At 52.6% G+C, this 18,739-nt stretch overlaps 1 non-coding gene across 1 annotated transcript; it reads right to left on the bottom strand.

Moving 5' to 3' along the window:
- Positions 1 to 7,306: 7,306 nt before the first annotated feature.
- trnas-cga (transfer RNA serine (anticodon CGA)) lies at positions 7,307 to 7,388 on the bottom strand. The gene has a single exon. It is a non-coding gene; the product is annotated as a tRNA-Ser (tRNA).
- Between the last annotated feature and the right edge of the window lie 11,351 nt (positions 7,389 to 18,739).

Below are 18,739 nucleotides of genomic sequence, written 5' to 3'. Positions count from 1 at the left end.
ATTAAGCATTGTAAGCTCAGGTTTGGCAAGACATACCCATATTGGAAGTTGGGAATGTCGCCCAGGCTGCCTCGGCGAGAACTAGAAATTCTAACCCCTAGACCATATGAGAAATTTAAAGATCAAGAGTAACCGATTGAATTGTAACATAAGCCTAATTGATGATTGAGAGGTTAAGGAACAGTGCATAGTTGGGTCATCAGCTTTTAAACATGCATTTTTAATATATAAATGTGCTTGGTTCTGCATGTAATGGAAAGCAGCACATATCTCGTGATTTGTATTTTGCTTTTGGTTCAGCCAAATAGAGCCACTTTGTGATTTTTAATACAGTTTTCTTTTAGATGGGATAAGACGCACTATCAAGCAGCTCTGAGTTTGTGTTGTGCCCCTCTACATATTCTGGCCGAGTGTTTTAAGGCGCTAGATTTAAGTTCCGGTCCCAGTGAAGGCATGCTTTCAAGTACAACCGCTGCTACATGGCATGGAACAGCTAAAGGTTGATTACTACATATTGCATGCTGCATCCTAAATGGATGAGATTTTTCTATGCCTCTCTTGACACCATCCAGTTTTATTTCACTTGTATCCACAGCGAGTCTTATTCATACTGTGGATTCAAGTCTTCCAAAAGGCTGACCACGATGTTCCCATGCCAGGAGTTGAACCCAGGCCACCTGGGTGGGCCACTTTGTCTCACCTTCCTGCAGGTAGTGTGGATGGATGAAATAATATTGTTTGAATTTTACAAGTGCCGCCAGGTTCAAAGGTAATGTGGGACTGGGAGCTTGCACCGAAGCTTGCGTTTGGGCATCTATCTCGGCATCAGATGAGAATAAACCTACTCTATACCATACTTACACTTTTACTGACAGATATTTCAACAAAAGGTATCTAAAAAAATCACTGCCTTGTAATATGGCAAGGTGACAGTCCACAATGTATTTATTGAGTTTTTTAAGCTTGTGGATGCAATTTTGATTTTTGAATATCCATTAGCCAAAGAGTAGGAGCTATCATTTATGTCCGTGGCTGGAGAGCCGGAGCGCGGTCAAATGGCCGCGCAGTTTCAGGGACCGCGGCATTTCCCTTATAGCCCGTTATAGCCTCATGGCTAACCCTAACCTTAACCTTAACCCTAACCTAAACGCTAACCCTAACCTTAACCCGGCGCGGTCTAAAACGGCGCTAAAACGCGTTCAAATAGCGCAGCAGTTTCAGGAGCCGCGGCGCGCGGCCGGCACAAAAATAACATGGCAGTTTCGGCCGCGCTTCGCGGCTCTGCAGACACTCCCATCGTTTATACTGCTCAAAGCCCAAAACTACTTAAAAACTTCACTGTAGCGGAAAACAGTTTTGACACACTCCAGATGGGACTTGAACTCACAATCCCTGGCTTATCCGTTAGGCCACTGGGGCTCCACGTGTGCTGATGTGATGAATTTAAGCGAAGGTCTCTAAAAAGCAATGCACTGCAACGTGCAAACTAGCAACGTATATAGTATTGCCTGGAGATGCTGGGGATTGAACCCAGGACCTCCCGCGCGGCAGCCGTGGATTCTTTAGCTAAACAGCCCTAAACAGAATCCCATTCATTTCCTATGGTAGTGCTAAACCACTACGGATGTAATATACTTTTGGCCAGCGGCGGCGCTGTGGCGAGAGCGCGCCATGTTTGAATGCAGAGTGACGTCATTCATTCAATGTGACCGGGACAAGTTTAGCACTAGATGTGCTCCTGTTTTCACCTTCTTATGGACATTTTACTGCCCCAGAACACTCGTATTTTGTGGCATTTATAACGGGCATTTGAAGACGTTTTCAGGTAAAGTTCGTCTTGTGTTTTGCACTTTTGAAACTGTGTTTTTAGTCACGTAAAATCACTGCTACTTCCATGTCTCTGTTGAACAACTAACGCGACTTTTCTGTCAGTTTTGTGTGATATTCAGCCCTGTGAAGTTAAACTTTATTACATTTAAAGGTTTGCAGTTGTGCAGTTTTATTTAAGGTGTAATATTACGTGATCTGTGTGTTGTGTTGTCTCTTATTGTGCATAAAAGTAGTTGTAGCATCAACAATTCATCACAAGTAAGAGAGACTTTGTTTGTCCCACAATGGGGGAAATGCCTTCACTTAATGTTAATGTGGAGGACATTCCACAACTGTTACCTAGCAACAGACTGTAAACAAGAGCCAAAATCCATATGAATGACTCAACAATTATGTTGATTATGTTGTTCCTCTCTCCTGTCCTGTCCTCTGTCCTTTCCTCTCTCCTGTCCTCCTCTCCCCTGTCCTCCTCTCCCCCATCCTCCTCTGCCCTGTCCTCCACTATCCTGCCCTCCTCTGTCCTTTCCTCTGTCCTTTCCTATGTCCTGTCCTCTCTCCTGTCCTCCTCTCCCCCGTACTCCTCTGCCCCGTACTCCTCTGTCCTGTCCTCCTCTGCCCTGTCCTCCTCTGTCCTGTCCTCCACTATCCTGTCCTCCTCTACCCTGTCCTCCTCTGCCCTATCCTCTGCCCTGTCCTCCTCTGTCCTGTCCTCCACTATCCTGTCCTCCTCTACCCTGTCCTCCTCTGCCCTATCCTCTGCCCTGTCCTCCTCTCTCCTGCCCTCCTCTGTCCTGTCCTCCACTATCCTGCCCTCCTCTGTCCTGTCCTCCACTATCCTGTCCTCCTCTGTCCCGTCCTCCTCTGTCCCGTCCTCCTCTGTCCCGTCCTCCTCTGTCCTGTCCTCCTCTGTCCTGTCTTCCTCTGTCCTGTCCTCCTCTGTCCTGTCCTCCTCTCTCCTGCCCTCCTCTGTCCCGTCCTCTGTCCCACCCACTCGTGTCCCCACCAGCTCTCTTCGTGAGCCCTTGGGTGAGTATAACTACTTAAATCATGTGTTCTTGGTTTGTGTGGAGTCACACAGAGTCACACCGTGTAGAGGAGCAGTCACTTCTGTTTCATTTCATGTCTTTTCCTTTAGTAGTGACTGAAGAGGACGCGCTGGAGAGGACAATGTTCAGCATCTCCGTCCAATCAACACGTGGATGTGTGTAATGTGTCTGTAACGCTTTAGCTCCATTTTGGATGTACCATGTGTTATAAAGGTTTGTCTTTTATTCCAGCCGTGTCTGCACCAGTCGCTGCTGAGCTCCATCATCCTCAGGTTTACAGAAGTTCACACACAGATGTCCTGCCATGAAAGACACTTTGGGACACGTTCTGTCCTGTGCATGAGTTCAGTTGTTCCTGACCCTGTTCAGGTCCTGCTCTGAATTCATGCATCTGTGATGAGAGTAAGTCATATTATCTGGTGTTCAATATGAATGAGTGAGAGCTTCTTCTGCTCATTCACACTAACATTGCTAAATAAAACAGCCATATAAACTTACTTATGATATAAACAACAGGTCAAATGTAAGTGTGCGTTGTTACTAACGGCTAAATATGACTCATTATTCGTCTTCTTCTCTTACAGCAGCTGCACAGTCCAAACAGACTGTTCTGGAGGAACCACAGGACGGTAAGAGCTTTTACTTGTTGCTTATTCACTGTAAGATCAAAGTTGATCAAACGTATCATACATTTCTTTCCTCTCTTCAGCTGCTGCAGATGTGCTGCCCCTTAAGCCTCCAGTGCCACTTCCACAGGAGCTGAGGTTTGTTCTGGCCGAGTCTGGAAGTACTTCAGCTCCAGGTCTGACATTTTAATAGAATAATCTAAACAAACATAAACCTATATTGTGGTGTTTTAGTTGTTTCAGATGCAGCTCGTCCCACACATTCTGCATCTGATGCTCCTGGAGAAGAGACAACCCAGAGTGAGTGAGCTCCATGTGTGTCTGTGTCTGTCTCAGTCAAACCATCACAGAGTGAACAGATGAATGCTTCATGCTCCATGTGTGTCTGTCTCAGTCAAACCATCACAGAGTGAACAGATGAATGCTTCATGCTCCATGTGTGTCTGTCTCAGTCAAACCATCACAGAGTGAACAGATGAATGCTTCATGCTGACTGTAGTTTGACAGCCAGTGCAGTGGTTCTAAATGTGTGTCATGTCTTGTATTTCACGTGTTGCTTATCACTAAAACATTCATCTGTTTTGTTCTGTAGTTCCTCCTCCAGTGAAGCTTCAGCCGCAGTCGTCACAACAGGCCGCCTCCACCTCCACTGCCCCTGAGCCAATCAGCCAACAGCACGCTACACCCGACCACAAAACTACATATTTATCATTACATCATCATCACATCAAATTATTAAATGCCACATCTTCACTCAACATCAGCCCGAAAAACTGGAGCAAACACAGACACTCTGGCAGCACCACCACAACTCTGCCTGTTGTCACCATGACAACTGTCGTCACCACGACGACTGCCGTCACCACGACGACTGCCGTCACCACGACGACTGTCGTCACCACGACACCTGCCACAGTGAAGCCTCCTCCTCAGACCATCACCTCGCCTCCTACAGTTCTGACCATCACCGTCTCTTTCTCAGGACGCCCTGAGCAGCAGCAGCAGCCCTGAAGAAACACCACCTTTTAAGGACTTTGTGGACACAGAGTTCTTCCAGAGGGAGCTGGAGGCCACAAGACAGAGAGAGGAGGAAAGGAAGCAACAGAAGAGGAAGAGAGAGGAGTCACCTGCCCCAGGGAGAACGTGCAGGTTCTGCCCCAGGGAGAACGTGAAGGTTCTGCCCCAGGGAGAACGTGCAGGTTCTGCAAACTGGTGCTGAAGCAGGCCCCGCACAGTCCTCACATCCACACATACTTCCCTGGACTGTATATATCTGTATATTTATTGTAAATACTACTGTCAAGTAATGAATGCTGTCTGAATTGTAAATAAATGAAACTTAATATTTCTGGTATTTCCCTGTCAATAAATATTCTTAAAAGTATATGTTATTGTGTTTTCTTATATAATAATACAATAATATTCCATACATGATTGAGATATCATATCATTAATAATATGAGTAAATGTTTTATTTCTCTGCAGAACATAAACTGAACACAATAGTACAGTTCAGTGCTGCAGTGTTAGAGATGTGATAGTGTGACCTCTGACCCCTGCGGACTAAACTCCCTGTTTCTGACCCACTCCAAGTTTATTCATGCAGAAGATGTGACGTGGGTTAATCTCTTAAGGTGAAGCAGAAATCACTTTTTGTGATCAATTTGTGATTCTATTAATATTGCAAATCAGTCCCAGCAGCTGCATGTGAGTCCTTCTCATGATCTGACCTTTAACAAGTGCAAACTGACACACCAACTCATAAACTTTATACATTTAAAGTTTGAACTTATAAACTTCATATATTTAAAGTTTTGATCCTTTGAAACGTTCCTCTTCTTCTGGGCACAGCAGGATTTGAACTCTGGTCTCTTGAGATGAATTTGTGAACAACACGAATCTCTGCATTCTGATTGGTTGGCCTTCATCACAGTGGCACATGGCACACAGGCTCATTCTGATTGGCTGACGCTCTATGCCCACTATCCACGGCTGGCCCCCGCGTGCAAAGCATGCGCTCTACCACTGAGCTACATCCCCTTCATTAAAAATGCTCAGAAATGATAGAATTCACAAAAACAGAACAGATAGAATAGAAACAGAACAGAAACCGTGATCGGATAAAAAATTCTATTCTGTATTTTTTTTTAATTCATATTTTACTGGTTATGACACAAGTTGTTACTTTACTTACATGTGCGTCACTTTTTGTGTGTTACAGTAACTTCTTTGGCCTGATCACCCAGTCCACAAGTGTTCCTGTACCTATATATTTACAAATCAAGCACTGTTAAGCAGGTGACGTCCTTTGCTGGTCAGGGGGAAGAGAAAGGTATGTTTCCAGCAGGGTTCTAAGAAATATGAAGCAATGCCAATGGATTTCTTGCCCATCGGCTTGACCACCTGGCCACCACGATACTGCATCTTTGGAAAAATACAGTGAAAGCTTGAGACCAATAAAAAATCAAGATATGCTTGTCCAGTCAAGCATTGCTGGAAAACATGTCTGATCCAAAATGAAGGAAAGTATGCGCTCTATCGCTGACCCACTTTGTCTAGAAATGCTCCAAAAAGAAACACCATCAAACCCACTGGTCTATAGATGCATGGAAAAGCTAAAGCGTGATTAATAACTTTTGCACGCTGCGCCCAAATGGATGCCATGTTTCTATGCCTCTCTTGACATCCATCCAGCTTGAATGTACTTGTATCCTCAGCGAGTCTTGTACACAATGTGGCTGCAAGTCTTCCAACATGGCTGACTAGATATTCCCACACCGGGAGTTGAACCCACCTGGGTGAGAGCCAGGAATCCTAACCGCTAGACCATATGGGAAGGATTTTAAGAGATGAGAGCTGATTCAATTGTAAAGTAGGCCTCATTGAGGCCTCGTTGATGCTTGAGAGTTAAGGAACAGTTCTACGTGTAATGGATATAAGCCCATTCTAAGTGCAACAAATCTAGTAATTTGTATTTTCCTTCTGGCTCGGCCTATTAGATCACGGACCTGAAATCCACAATCCCAGATTTTGGAGGCTAATGTCCTGTGCATATTGCTTATGGGGTTATTTACCCATAATAGGCTCAAATTGCTTCAAAATGTCTAATCATGGGTCTTTTTTTAACCTACATCTTCTTTCACTACACAGCTATCCTTTTCCCCAAAAAATAAATAACAATATAGGATGGATAAAAGCAATGTGCTACTAGTTTCAAAGGTAATGTGGAACTGGGAGCTTGCACTGAAAATGGGGTTCCATCATCCAACACATTACTGACTAGTTTGATGAATTCTAATGAACAATCCCTATAATGCAAGTAAACATAATCTAGCAGTAGATGGTTTCGATCTATCGACCTCTGGGTTATGGGCCCAGCACGCTTCCGCTGCGCCACTCTGCTGATTGGCAACCATGATGGGACTCGAACCCACAATCCCTGGTTCAAGAGGCCAGTGCATTATGCCTATGGGGCTGTATAAGTCTAATGGACTCAAATTGCTTCAAAATATGAAATCTAAATTTAAAGGAATGTGGAAGTTGAATCTCGCAACGAAAGACTGTGCTCTAACACTGAGCTACATAACCACCTATTACCTGTCATGATTTTTTTCCCAAGCAAGACCTGGAGACAACCTCTTTCACTTTGTGCCATCAACGGAATATTGAATGGAGATGCAGGGGATCGAACAAAGGATTTCATACATGCCCTCGTTCTGAAAGAACTGCTCCGAAATTAAACATCTGCGAACATGCTGGTTTATAGAATGGAACGAAACCTCAAAAACTGTGCTGCTAAACAGACGTTGTTGACAGGATTCGAACCTGTGCGGGGAAACCCCAATGGATTTCGAGTCCATCGCCTTAACCTCTCGGCCACAACAACAATATGCATACACTCTGAGTTTAAGAAAGTGGAAATGATACACATTATTCTCTGAAACCAACGCAATTACGTTACCAGATTTAACCCTCCATGAATTCTTGCAGGATTGCTTCAATGATATCTGCAGACAGCATGTTTTATTAAGCATTGTAAGCTCAGGTTTGGCAAGACATACCCATATTGGAAGTTGGGAATGTCGCCCAGGCTGCCTCGGCGAGAACTAGAAATTCTAACCCCTAGACCATATGAGAAATTTAAAGATCAAGAGTAACCGATTGAATTGTAACATAAGCCTAATTGATGTTTGAGAGGTTAAGGAACAGTGCATAGTTGGGTCATCAGCTTTTAAACATGCATTTTTAAAGCAGCACATATCTCGGGATTTGTATTTTGCTTTTGGTTCAGCCAAATAGAGCCACTTTGTGATTTTTAATAGAGTTTTTTTTTTAGATGGGATAAGACGCACTATCAAGCATATTTCATATTTCAACAAAAGGTATCTAAAAAATCACTGCCTTGTAATATGGCAAGGTGACAGTCCACAATGTATTTATTGATTTTTTTAAGCTTGTGGATGCAATTTTGATTTTTGAATATCCATTAGCCAAAGAGTAGGAGCTATCATTTATGGCCGTGGCTGGAGAGGCGCAGCGCTGTCAAATGGCCGCGCAGTTTCAGGGACCGCGGCATTTCCCTTATAGCCCGTTATAGCCTCATGGCTAACCCTAACCTTAACCCTAACCTAAACGCTAACCCTAACCCTAACCTTAACCTTAACTTTAACCTTAACCTTAACCTTAACCTTAACCTTAACCTTAACCTTAACCTTAACCCTAACCCTTTAAGCGCCAAAGTCGCAGAAATGCAACTTTACCGTACAAGGAAATTAATGAAATAATAGTAGAAAATGAATCACTTCAGTCATTGGTCGGTTCGGTGCAACTTCCCTTTATTAGCCAGGTATGATCCAGGGCAGATCCGGTAAGGAAAAAAATGGCTGGAGGAAGTACACGTGGCATGCAATTTACAGCAGATTCTGACTCTGAAGGGTATTATCTCCCCGAGAGTGACGATGGATTTCCAAGTGGAGATGAAGGGACTTCGAAACAACGGACAGGTGCAAAGGACAGACGGAGGCGAGGAACCAGTGGAACCAGTGGCTGCAGTAAAACTTGCCCGGTGGATGAGAGCTGGGACATGCTGAGAGAGGTCGAGGTATTTGAGGCATGGATCAAACCTTTTGAAGACCCAGTTGGCTACACAGGAGAGATGGATCTGACGGATGCTAATCCATTTGATATTCTGTCACTCTTTCTGACCGATCAGTTTTGGACTTTCATTACTGATGAGACAAATAGATATGCACATCAGTGTATGGCACCTATGATTCTGAAGCCACATTCAAGATTTCTTGAGTGGTATGATGTATCAGTCACCGAAATGAAAGCTTTCTTCGCTTTGCATCTCTCCATGGGCCTTGTTGAGAAACCTGAAATCGAGGATTACTGGGGAACATTTTGGCTTACACAAACGCCTGGATTTGGAAATGTAATGTCAAGAAACAGATTTGAAATCATTCTTTCGTTCTTTCATTTTGTCAACAATAATGATTATGTGAGAACAGGCGAGCCCGGGCACGATAAACTGTTCAAAGTCCGCCCAATAATAGATTTGATTATTCCCAAATTTGCAGCAGTTTACAGTCCAATCAAGGAGCTTTCTTTAGATGAAATGACAATAGCTTTCAAGGGGAGATCTTCACTAAAATGTTACTCTCCGAATAAACCTGACAAATATGGCTATAGAGTGTATGCCCTGAGTGAAAGCTGTTCAGGGTATGTTTTGCGCTGGTCAATGCACACTGGACAGTACAAAAATAATGCAAGCAACATCAGTGCAACACACGCAGTTGTCCGTGAGTTGGTTTCTCCCTTTACGGGCAAAGGACACGAGATTTACATGGACAGTTACTATACCTCGCCTGTAATTGCAAATGAATTAGCAGATTTGGAAACTGGACTGTGTGGGACGGTAAGGATTACCAGGTTGGGGATGCCAAAATGCCTTGGTAAAAGTGTCTTACAGCTGAAAAAAGGAGATGACCCAGTTTTTTGCAGAAAGGGAAAACTCCTGGCTTGTGCTTGGCACGATACTAAACGTCTCACCATGTTGTCCACAGTCCATGGAAATGATTGTGTTCAGAGGAGGATCCGATCCAAGACAGATGACACTGGCTTCCGTGACATCAAAAGACCTGTATGTGTCGACCAGTACAACGCCTACATGGGTGGAGTGGACACTGCTGACCAGAGGATGAAGACATACCTCTTTCCACACAGGTCCCGGAAATGGTATCATCGCATATTCAATGCCATTATAAGCATAAGTATTGTCAACTCACACATCATATACACCAAATCCACTCCAGGCCCACACAAACCTTTAAAGGTTTACATTCAGAAGATTATTGATGCATTACTGGCTGATCACTCCAAAAAACAAGAAAGGCGCTCAAGACCGGAGGGTGAAATGCCACAGAGACTCACAGAGCGTCATTGGCTTTGTCAAGCAGAGGGACGTCCAGACTGCGCCGTGTGCTCTGACCGCTCTCGTACCAAAGGCAGGCGGCAAACAAAGTACAGGTGCCGTCAGTGTGGCGTTGGCCTCTGTGCGGTTCCATGCAACGAGAGATACCATACGCTAAAAAACTTTAAATGCTGTCATTTGGATATGTAAAAGTGCAGGGTACCTTGACCCTGGATGGACATCTTTTCTGTGATGGCTCTCTCCTTTCTTCACTGCTTTCTCCACAACCTGCCTGGCACCAATGATGGATGTATAAGTTGGAAAAATAAAAAAAATGAAAAAAATACATAATAAATACCGTGTTTGTCATCATTTGGTCAGAACTTGTAATCAGGGCCCGAGTTTGAAGATGTGAGCAAAAGGGGTGAAAATGGGTTAAAATGTGAAAAAACACCAAAATGAGCAAAATGAAATAATCCCCCATCATCAGTGCACAGTTTGCCCCCAGAAAAGCACTCCCCTGGGGCCTGGAGGTGATCTGACCACCAGAATATAGTACCATATACCCCTGCTGGTCTTAGAAAAAAAACCGAGCTTCCAGCCAATAGTACACTATACCCGAGGGACTCTGTCGTTTTTCGGCAATAGTACACTATACCCGAGGGACTCTGTCGTTTTTCGGCAATAGTACACTATACCCGAGGGACTCTGTCGTTTTTCGGCAATAGTACACTATACCCGAGGGACTCTGTCGTTTTTCGGCAATAGTACACTATACCCGAGGGACTCTGTCGTTTTTCCGGGCCGTAGTATGAAGTTGTGAGCAAAAGGGGTGAAAATGGGTTAAAATGTGAAAAAACACCAAAATGAGCAAAATTAAATAATCCCCCATCATCAGTGCACTGTTTGCCCCCAGAAAAGCACTCCCCTGGGGCCTGGAGGTGATCTGACCATCAGAGTATAGCACCATATGCCCCTGAGGGACTTAGAGTAAAAACCGAAATAGTACACTATGCCTGAAAAGACTCTGTCGTTTTTCTGCAATAGTACACTATACCCGAGCGACTCTGTCGTTTTTCCGGGCCGTAGTATGAAGTTGTGAGCAAAAGGGGTGAAAATGGGTTAAAATGTGAAAAAACACCAAAATGAGCAAAATGAAATAATTCCCCATCATCAGTGCACTGTTTGCCCCCAGAAAAGCACTCCCCTGGGGCCTGGAGGTGATCTGACCATCAGAGTATAGCACCATATGCCCCTGAGGGACTTAGAGTAAAAACCGAAATAGTACACTATACCTGAAAAGACTCTGTCATTTTTCGGCAATAGTACACTATACCAGAGCGACTCTGTCGTTTTTCGGCAATAGTACACTATATACCGTTGGACTTAGTCGTTTTTTGGGCTCGTGGGAATAAGCGTTCAGCTCAAAATTCCCGGGCTAAATCACGCTGCTCCCGAGAAATTCTTACGCTGCTCTCACGCGGAATGTGCAAAATGGTAATGCTGGGAGGGAGGGGCGGGCGGTTTTTGAGAATGACGTTTTTCGCAATCGAAACAGGTACATTTCCTGGTTGTGCGGATACCGGGCAAGGAGCTCGTTTGACGGGCACACGAGAACCGCGATCGATGGGCCCCGTTCTGGTTTTATCCAGCTTCCAAGGCTCCTTCACAGCCGTAATGTCAAGTCATGGTTCGGAGGTGCGGAGGTGAGCGTCGGATCACGGAGCCTCTGAATGGAGCCCCGCGCTCCGCGCTCCACCGGGCTCTAAGCGCCGCTCAGACCCGGCATGAGAGGGTCTATTTTCGGCTTGATTTTACCAGACTCCCGGGCACTTCCAGAAGCTTCCTGTTTGCTCTGATTGCTCGGGGCAGAGCACGGTGTCACGCTGACCACGGGCTGTACGTGGAGGTGAGAGCTGGTTGTAAGGCGGATCACGGAGCCTCTGAATGGAGCCCCGCGCTCCGCGCTCCTCCGGGCTCTAAGTGCCGCTCAGACCCGGCATGAGAGGGTCTATTTTCGGCTTGATTTTACCAGACTCCCGGGCACTTCCAGAAGCTTCCTGTTTGCTCTGATTGCTCGGGGCAGAGCACGGTGTCACGCTGACCACGGGCTGTACGCGGAGGTGACCCGCTCCGTGATCTTAGCGCCGCCCAGACCCAGGGCCATCCACCCCGCATACGGCCAGACTTTGCCCGGCCAGGGAGCACCTTCTGCGGGTCGGAGGCTCCGGGTCGGAGCCCCTGGAGCCTGGAGCCCTCACCGGGCCCCGAACTCGGCTGCCGGAGGCAGTGCAGTGCCTCATGGATAAAAGGCACCCAGCCGTCCAACTCGCGTGAGGCGGAGCAGGGATCATCCGTGAATCAACCATGAAAATGGTACAAATCATGGTTCTATGTATACCAGACAAGGAGCTTGGTCTATTGGCACTCAAGACCCGCCATCGTAGGGCCCCGTTCTGGTTTTATCCAGCTTCGAAGGCTCCTGCGCACTGCGGGTTTGTTTACATTTTGCGGCTGTGGTTTGCTCCGGCTAACCTCACGCCGGACACGTTGGAAGCGAGGCCGAGACAGAGGTCCCACCAGGCGCGGGGCTTCAGTCTGACTGGCTTCCCCCGCGCCTGGCCCCTTGTCTCCGGAGATGGGACCGTCACTCACACCCGCACTGAAGGACGCGCGGCTTGAAGGATGATGGCTGCGCTTAGCCCCTGTGCCAGGGGCTCTGAGCCAGTCCCCTTCAGCCTCAACGCGTCCGGTGGGAACACAGTCCGGGTCCACTGTCACTCACCCCTGCGCAGAAGGACGCGCGACTTGGAGGATGATGGCTGCGCTTAGCCCCTGGCACAGGGGCTCTGCACCAGTCCCCTTCAGCCTCAACGCGTCCGGTGGAACAACAGTCCAGGCCCACTGTCACTCACCCCCGCACTGAAGGACGCGCGGCTTGGAGGATGATGGCTGCGCTTAGCCCCTGTGCCAGGGGCTCTGAGCCAGTCCCCTTCAGCCTCAACGCGTCCGGTGGGAACACAGTCCGGGTCCATTGTCACTCACCCCTGCGCAGAAGGACGCGCGGCTTGGAGGATGATGGCTGCGCTTAGCCCCTGGCACAGGGGCTCTGCACCAGTCCCCTTCAGCCTCAACGCGTCCGGTGGAACAACAGTCCAGGCCCTCTGTCACTCACCCCCGCACTGAAGGACGCGCGGCTTGAAGGATGATGGCTGTGCTTAGCCCCTGTGCCAGGGGCTCTGAGCCAGTCCCCTTCAGCCTCAACGCGTCCGGTGGGAACACAGTCCGGGTCCACTGTCACTCACCCCTGCGCAGAAGGACGCGCGGCTTGGAGGATGATGGCTGCGCTTAGCCCCTGGCACAGGGGCTCTGCACCAGTCCCCTTCAGCCTCAACGCGTCCGGTGGAACAACAGTCCAGGCCCACTGTCACTCACCCCCGCACTGAAGGACGCGCGGCTTGGAGGATGATGGCTGCGCTTAGCCCCTGTTACAGGGGCTCTGCGCCAGTCTCCTTCAGCCTCAACGCGTCCGACGGAACCACAGTCCGAGCCCATTGTCACTCACCCCCGCGCAGCAGGAGGCGCGGCTTGAAGGATGATGGCTGCGCTTAGCCCCTGGGCCCAAGGGCTCTGCGCCAGTCCCCTTCAGCCTCAACGTGTCCGATGGCTCTGCGCGGGGCGGGGGGCAGGGCCGGCGCATGTTTTTGGTCCGACTCCGGTCCCTTCCTCGTCTCTGAGTTTGTCAAATGCAGCGCCTGTCCAGGGCTCACTTTGCTATCAACTGGCTGGTCACCGCCATCGTAGGGCCCCGTTCTGGTTTCATCCAGCTTCGAAGGCTCCTGCGCACTGCGGGGTTGTTGGCATTTGTGGTCCTGATTTGCGCTGGCTCACCCTTACGCTGGACACAGCGCCAGATGATATATTTGGTCCGACTCCGGTCCCTTCCTCGTCTCTGAGTTTGTCAAATGCAGCGCCTGTCCAGGGCTCACTTTACTATCAACTGGCTGGTCACCGCCATCGTAGGGCCCCGTTCTGGTTTCATCCAGCTTCGAAGGCTCCTGCGCACTGCGGGGTTGTTGGCATTTGTGGTCCTGATTTGCGCTGGCTCACCCTTACGCTGGACACAGCGCCAGATGATATATTTGGTCCGACTCTGGTCCCTTCCTCGTCTCTGAGTTTGTCAAATGCAGCTCCTGTCCAGGGCTCACTTTGCTATCAACTGGCTGGTCACCGCCATCGTAGGGCCCCGTTCTGGTTTCATCCAGCTTCGAAGGCTCCTGCGCACTGCGGGGTTGTTGGCATTTGTGGTCCTGATTTGCGCTGGCTCACCCTTACGCTGGACACAGCGCCAGATGATATATTTGGTCCGACTCCGGTCCCTTCCTCGTCTCTGAGTTTGTCAAATGCAGCGCCTGTCCAGGGCTCACTTTGCTATCAACTGGCTGGTCACCGCCATCGTAGGGCCCCGTTCTGGTTTCATCCAGCTTCGAAGGCTCCTGCGCACTGCGGGGTTGTTGGCATTTGTGGTCCTGATTTGCGCTGGCTCACCCTCACGCTGGACACAGCGCCAGATGATATATTTGGTCCGACTCCGGTCCCTTCCTCGTCTCTGAGTTTGTCAAATGCAGCTCCTGTCCAGGGCTCACTTTGCTATCAACTGGCTGGTCACCGCCATCGTAGGGCCCCGTTCTGGTTTCATCCAGCTTCGAAGGCTCCTGCGCACTGCGGGGTTGTTGGCATTTGTGGTCCAGAGCCCCGGCTCTAAGTTAAACCTGTTACCCTAGTAGGCCGGCCTCCGGGTCCCCCTCTCTTCTTCGGTTATGGAGTACATTGGGCGCGGGGGCAGCCAGTGGAGGGCAAGGGCCCTGCCTCCAAGTGTGGTGTAGGGGACAGGGGAGCCAGGGCCTTGGGGTCCTGGTGCTTTTTATCTTTTAAAGTGGCTCAGAGTACCAAGGGCACGGACTTCCAGGGGGCTGCACCAAGGGTGTGTAGCTCGTGTTGGGGTGCTTAAGTGTGGGTACCCGGGGACGAAAGGTGGGCCGGGGCCGGCGCGAGCCTCTGTGGTGAGTGCTGGGCCGTTCCCTTGGTACTCCAGTCGGAGTACCAAGGGCACGGACTTCCATGGGCACGGACTTCCATGGTATAGTACCAAGGGCACGGACCTCCAGGGGGCTGAAACAAGGGTGTGTAGCCCGTGTGGGGGTGCTTAAGTGTGGGTCCCCGGGTTCGAAGGGAGGGCCTGGTCCCCGGTGGTCATCCCCGGAGTCCCAGAGCCTTCAACCGGGGAAGAGTGGCCCGTCCCCAGACTGAGTTTGGGGGAATGCGGGGTGGCTCTGGAGGGGTTCCAGGGGTTCCAGGGGGTGCTCGGCGGAGGCCATGCCCAGCCAGAGTGGCCCTTCCCCGGGCAGAATCTGGGGAGAGTGGGGGGTGGCTCTGGAGGTGCTCCGGGGGCTCCAGGGGTTCCAGGGGGTGCTCAGTGGGGGCCATGCCCAGCCAGAGTTGCCCTTCCCCGGGGTGAGTCTGGAGGAGTGGGGGGTGGCTCTGGAGGGGCTCCAGGGGTTCCAGGGGGTGCTCGGCGGAGGCCATGCCCAGCCAGAGTGGCCCTTCCCCGGGCAGAGTCTGGAGGAGTGGGGGGTGGCTCTGGAGGTGCTCCGGGGGCTCCAGGGGTTCCAGGGGGTGCTCAGCGGAGGCCATGCCCAGCCAGAGTTGCCCTTCCCCGGGGTGAGTCTGGAGGAGTGGGGGGTGGCTCTGGAGGGGCTCCAGGGGTTCCAGGGGGGTGCTCGGCGGAGGCCATGCCCAGCCAGAGTGGCCCTTCCCCGGGGTGAGTCTGGAGGAGTGGGGGGTGGCTCTGGAGGGGCTCCAGGGGTTCCAGGGGGTGCTCGGCGGAGGCCATGCCCAGCCAGAGTGGCCCTTCCCCGGGCATAGTCTGGGGAGAGTGGGGGGTGGCTCTGGAGGTGCTCCGGGGGCTCCAGGGGGTGCTCAGTGGAGGCCATGCCCAGCCAGAGTGGCCCTTCCCCGGGCATAGTCTGGGGAGAGTGGGGGGTGGCTCTGGAGGTGCTCCGGGGGCTTCAGGGGGTGCTCAGTGGAGGCCATGCCCAGCCAGAGTGTCCCTTCCCCGGGGTGAGTCTGGAGGAGTGGGGGGTGGCTCTGGAGGTGCTCCGGGGGCTCCAGGGGGTGCTCGGCGGAGGCCATGCCCAGCCAGAGTGGCCCTTCCCCGGGCAAAGTCTGGTCGTGTGCGGGGTGGATGATCCCTGCTCCGCCTCACGCGAGTTCGAGACCGGCTGGGTGCCCTTTTATCCATGAGGCACTGCACTGCCTCCGGCAGCCGAGTTCGGGGCCCGGTGAGGGCTCCAGGCTCCAGGGGCTCCGACCCGGAGCCTCCGACCCGCAGAAGGTGCTCCCTGGCCGGGCAAAGTCTGGCCGTGTGCGGGGTGGATGATCCCTGCTCCGCCTCACGCGAGTTCGAGACCGGCTGGGTGCCCTTTTATCCATGAGGCACTGCACTGCCTCCGGCAGCCGAGTTCGGGGCCCGGTGAGGGCTCCAGGCTCCAGGGGCTCCGACCCGGAGCCTCCGACCCGCAGAAGGTGCTCCCTGGCCGGGCAAAGTCTGGCCGTGTGCGGGGTGGATGATCCCTGCTCCGCCTCACGCGAGTTCGAGACCGGCTGGGTGCCCTTTTATCCATGAGGCACTGCACTGCCTCCGGCAGCCGAGTTCGGGGCCCGGTGAGGGCTCCAGGCTCCAGGGGCTCCGACCCGGAGCCTCCGACCCGCAGAAGGTGCTCCCTGGCCGGGCAAAGTCTGGCCGTGTGCGGGGTGGATGATCCCTGCTCCGCCTCACGCGAGTTCGAGACCGGCTGGGTGCCCTTTTATCCATGAGGCACTGCACTGCCTCCGGCAGCCGAGTTCGGGGCCCGGTGAGGGCTCCAGGCTCCAGGGGCTCCGACCCGGAGCCTCCGACCCGCAGAAGGTGCTCCCTGGCCGGGCAAAGTCTGGCCGTGTGCGGGGTGGATGATCCCTGCTCCGCCTCACGCGAGTTCGAGACCGGCTGGGTGCCCTTTTATCCATGAGGCACTGCACTGCCTCCGGCAGCCGAGTTCGGGGCCCGGTGAGGGCTCCAGGCTCCAGGGGCTCCGACCCGGAGCCTCCGACCCGCAGAAGGTGCTCCCTGGCCGGGCAAAGTCTGGTCGTGTGCGGGGTGGATGATCCCTGCTCCGCCTCACGCGAGTTCGAGACCGGCTGGGTGCCCTTTTATCCATGAGGCACTGCACTGCCTCCGGCAGCCGAGTTCGGGGCCCGGTGAGGGCTCCAGGCTCCAGGGGCTCCGACCCGGAGCCTCCGACCCGCAGAAGGTGCTCCCTGGCCGGGCAAAGTCTGGCCGTGTGCGGGGTGGATGATCCCTGCTCCGCCTCACGCGAGTTCGAGACCGGCTGGGTGCCCTTTTATCCATGAGGCACTGCACTGCCTCCGGCAGCCGAGTTCGGGGCCCGGTGAGGGCTCCAGGCTCCAGGGGCTCCGACCCGGAGCCTCCGACCCGCAGAAGGTGCTCCCTGGCCGGGCAAAGTCTGGCCGTGTGCGGGGTGGATGATCCCTGCTCCGCCTCACGCGAGTTCGAGACCGGCTGGGTGCCCTTTTATCCATGAGGCACTGCACTGCCTCCGGCAGCCGAGTTCGGGGCCCGGTGAGGGCTCCAGGCACCAGGGGCTCCGACCCGGAGCCTCCGACCCGCAGAAGGTGCTCCCTGGCCGGGCAAAGTCTGGCCGTGTGCGGGGTGGATGATCCCTGCTCCGCCTCACGCGAGTTCGAGACCGGCTGGGTGCCCTTTTATCCATGAGGCACTGCACTGCCTCCGGCAGCCGAGTTCGGGGCCCGGTGAGGGCTCCAGGCTCCAGGGGCTCCGACCCGGAGCCTCCGACCCGCAGAAGGTGCTCCCTGGCCGGGCAAAGTCTGGTCGTGTGCGGGGTGGATGATCCCTGCTCCGCCTCACGCGAGTTCGAGACCGGCTGGGTGCCCTTTTATCCATGAGGCACTGCACTGCCTCCGGCAGCCGAGTTCGGGGCCCGGTGAGGGCTCCAGGCTCCAGGGGCTCCGACCCGGAGCCTCCGACCCGCAGAAGGTGCTCCCTGGCCGGGCAAAGTCTGGCCGTGTGCGGGGTGGATGATCCCTGCTCCGCCTCACGCGAGTTCGAGACCGGCTGGGTGCCCTTTTATCCATGAGGCACTGCACTGCCTCCGGCAGCCGAGTTCGGGGCCCGGTGAGGGCTCCAGGCTCCAGGGGCTCCGACCCGGAGCCTCCGACCCGCAGAAGGTGCTCCCTGGCCGGGCAAAGTCTGGCCGTGTGCGGGGTGGATGATCCCTGCTCCGCCTCACGCGAGTTCGAGACCGGCTGGGTGCCCTTTTATCCATGAGGCACTGCACTGCCTCCGGCAGCCGAGTTCGGGGCCCGGTGAGGGCTCCAGGCTCCAGGGGCTCCGACCCGGAGCCTCCGACCCGCAGAAGGTGCTCCCTGGCCGGGCAAAGTCTGGCCGTGTGCGGGGTGGATGATCCCTGCTCCGGCTCACGCGAGTTCGAGACCGGCTGGGTGCCCTTTTATCCATGAGGCACTGCACTGCCTCCGGCAGCCGAGTTCGGGGCCCGGTGAGGGCTCCAGGCTCCAGGGGCTCCGACCCGGAGCCTCCGACCCGCAGAAGGTGCTCCCTGGCCGGGCAAAGTCTGGCCGTGTGCGGGGTGGATGATCCCTGCTCCGCCTCACGCGAGTTCGAGACCGGCTGGGTGCCCTTTTATCCATGAGGCACTGCACTGCCTCCGGCAGCCGAGTTCGGGGCCCGG

The sequence above is a fragment of the Eucyclogobius newberryi genome, unplaced genomic scaffold, assembly GCF_026437365.1.
Source record: "Eucyclogobius newberryi isolate DKJ021-1_F unplaced genomic scaffold, fEucNew1.0.hap1 SCAF_60, whole genome shotgun sequence".
NCBI classification, from domain to species: domain Eukaryota; kingdom Metazoa; phylum Chordata; class Actinopteri; order Gobiiformes; family Gobiidae; genus Eucyclogobius; species Eucyclogobius newberryi.
This window is presented reverse-complemented; position numbering and strand designations above follow the sequence as displayed.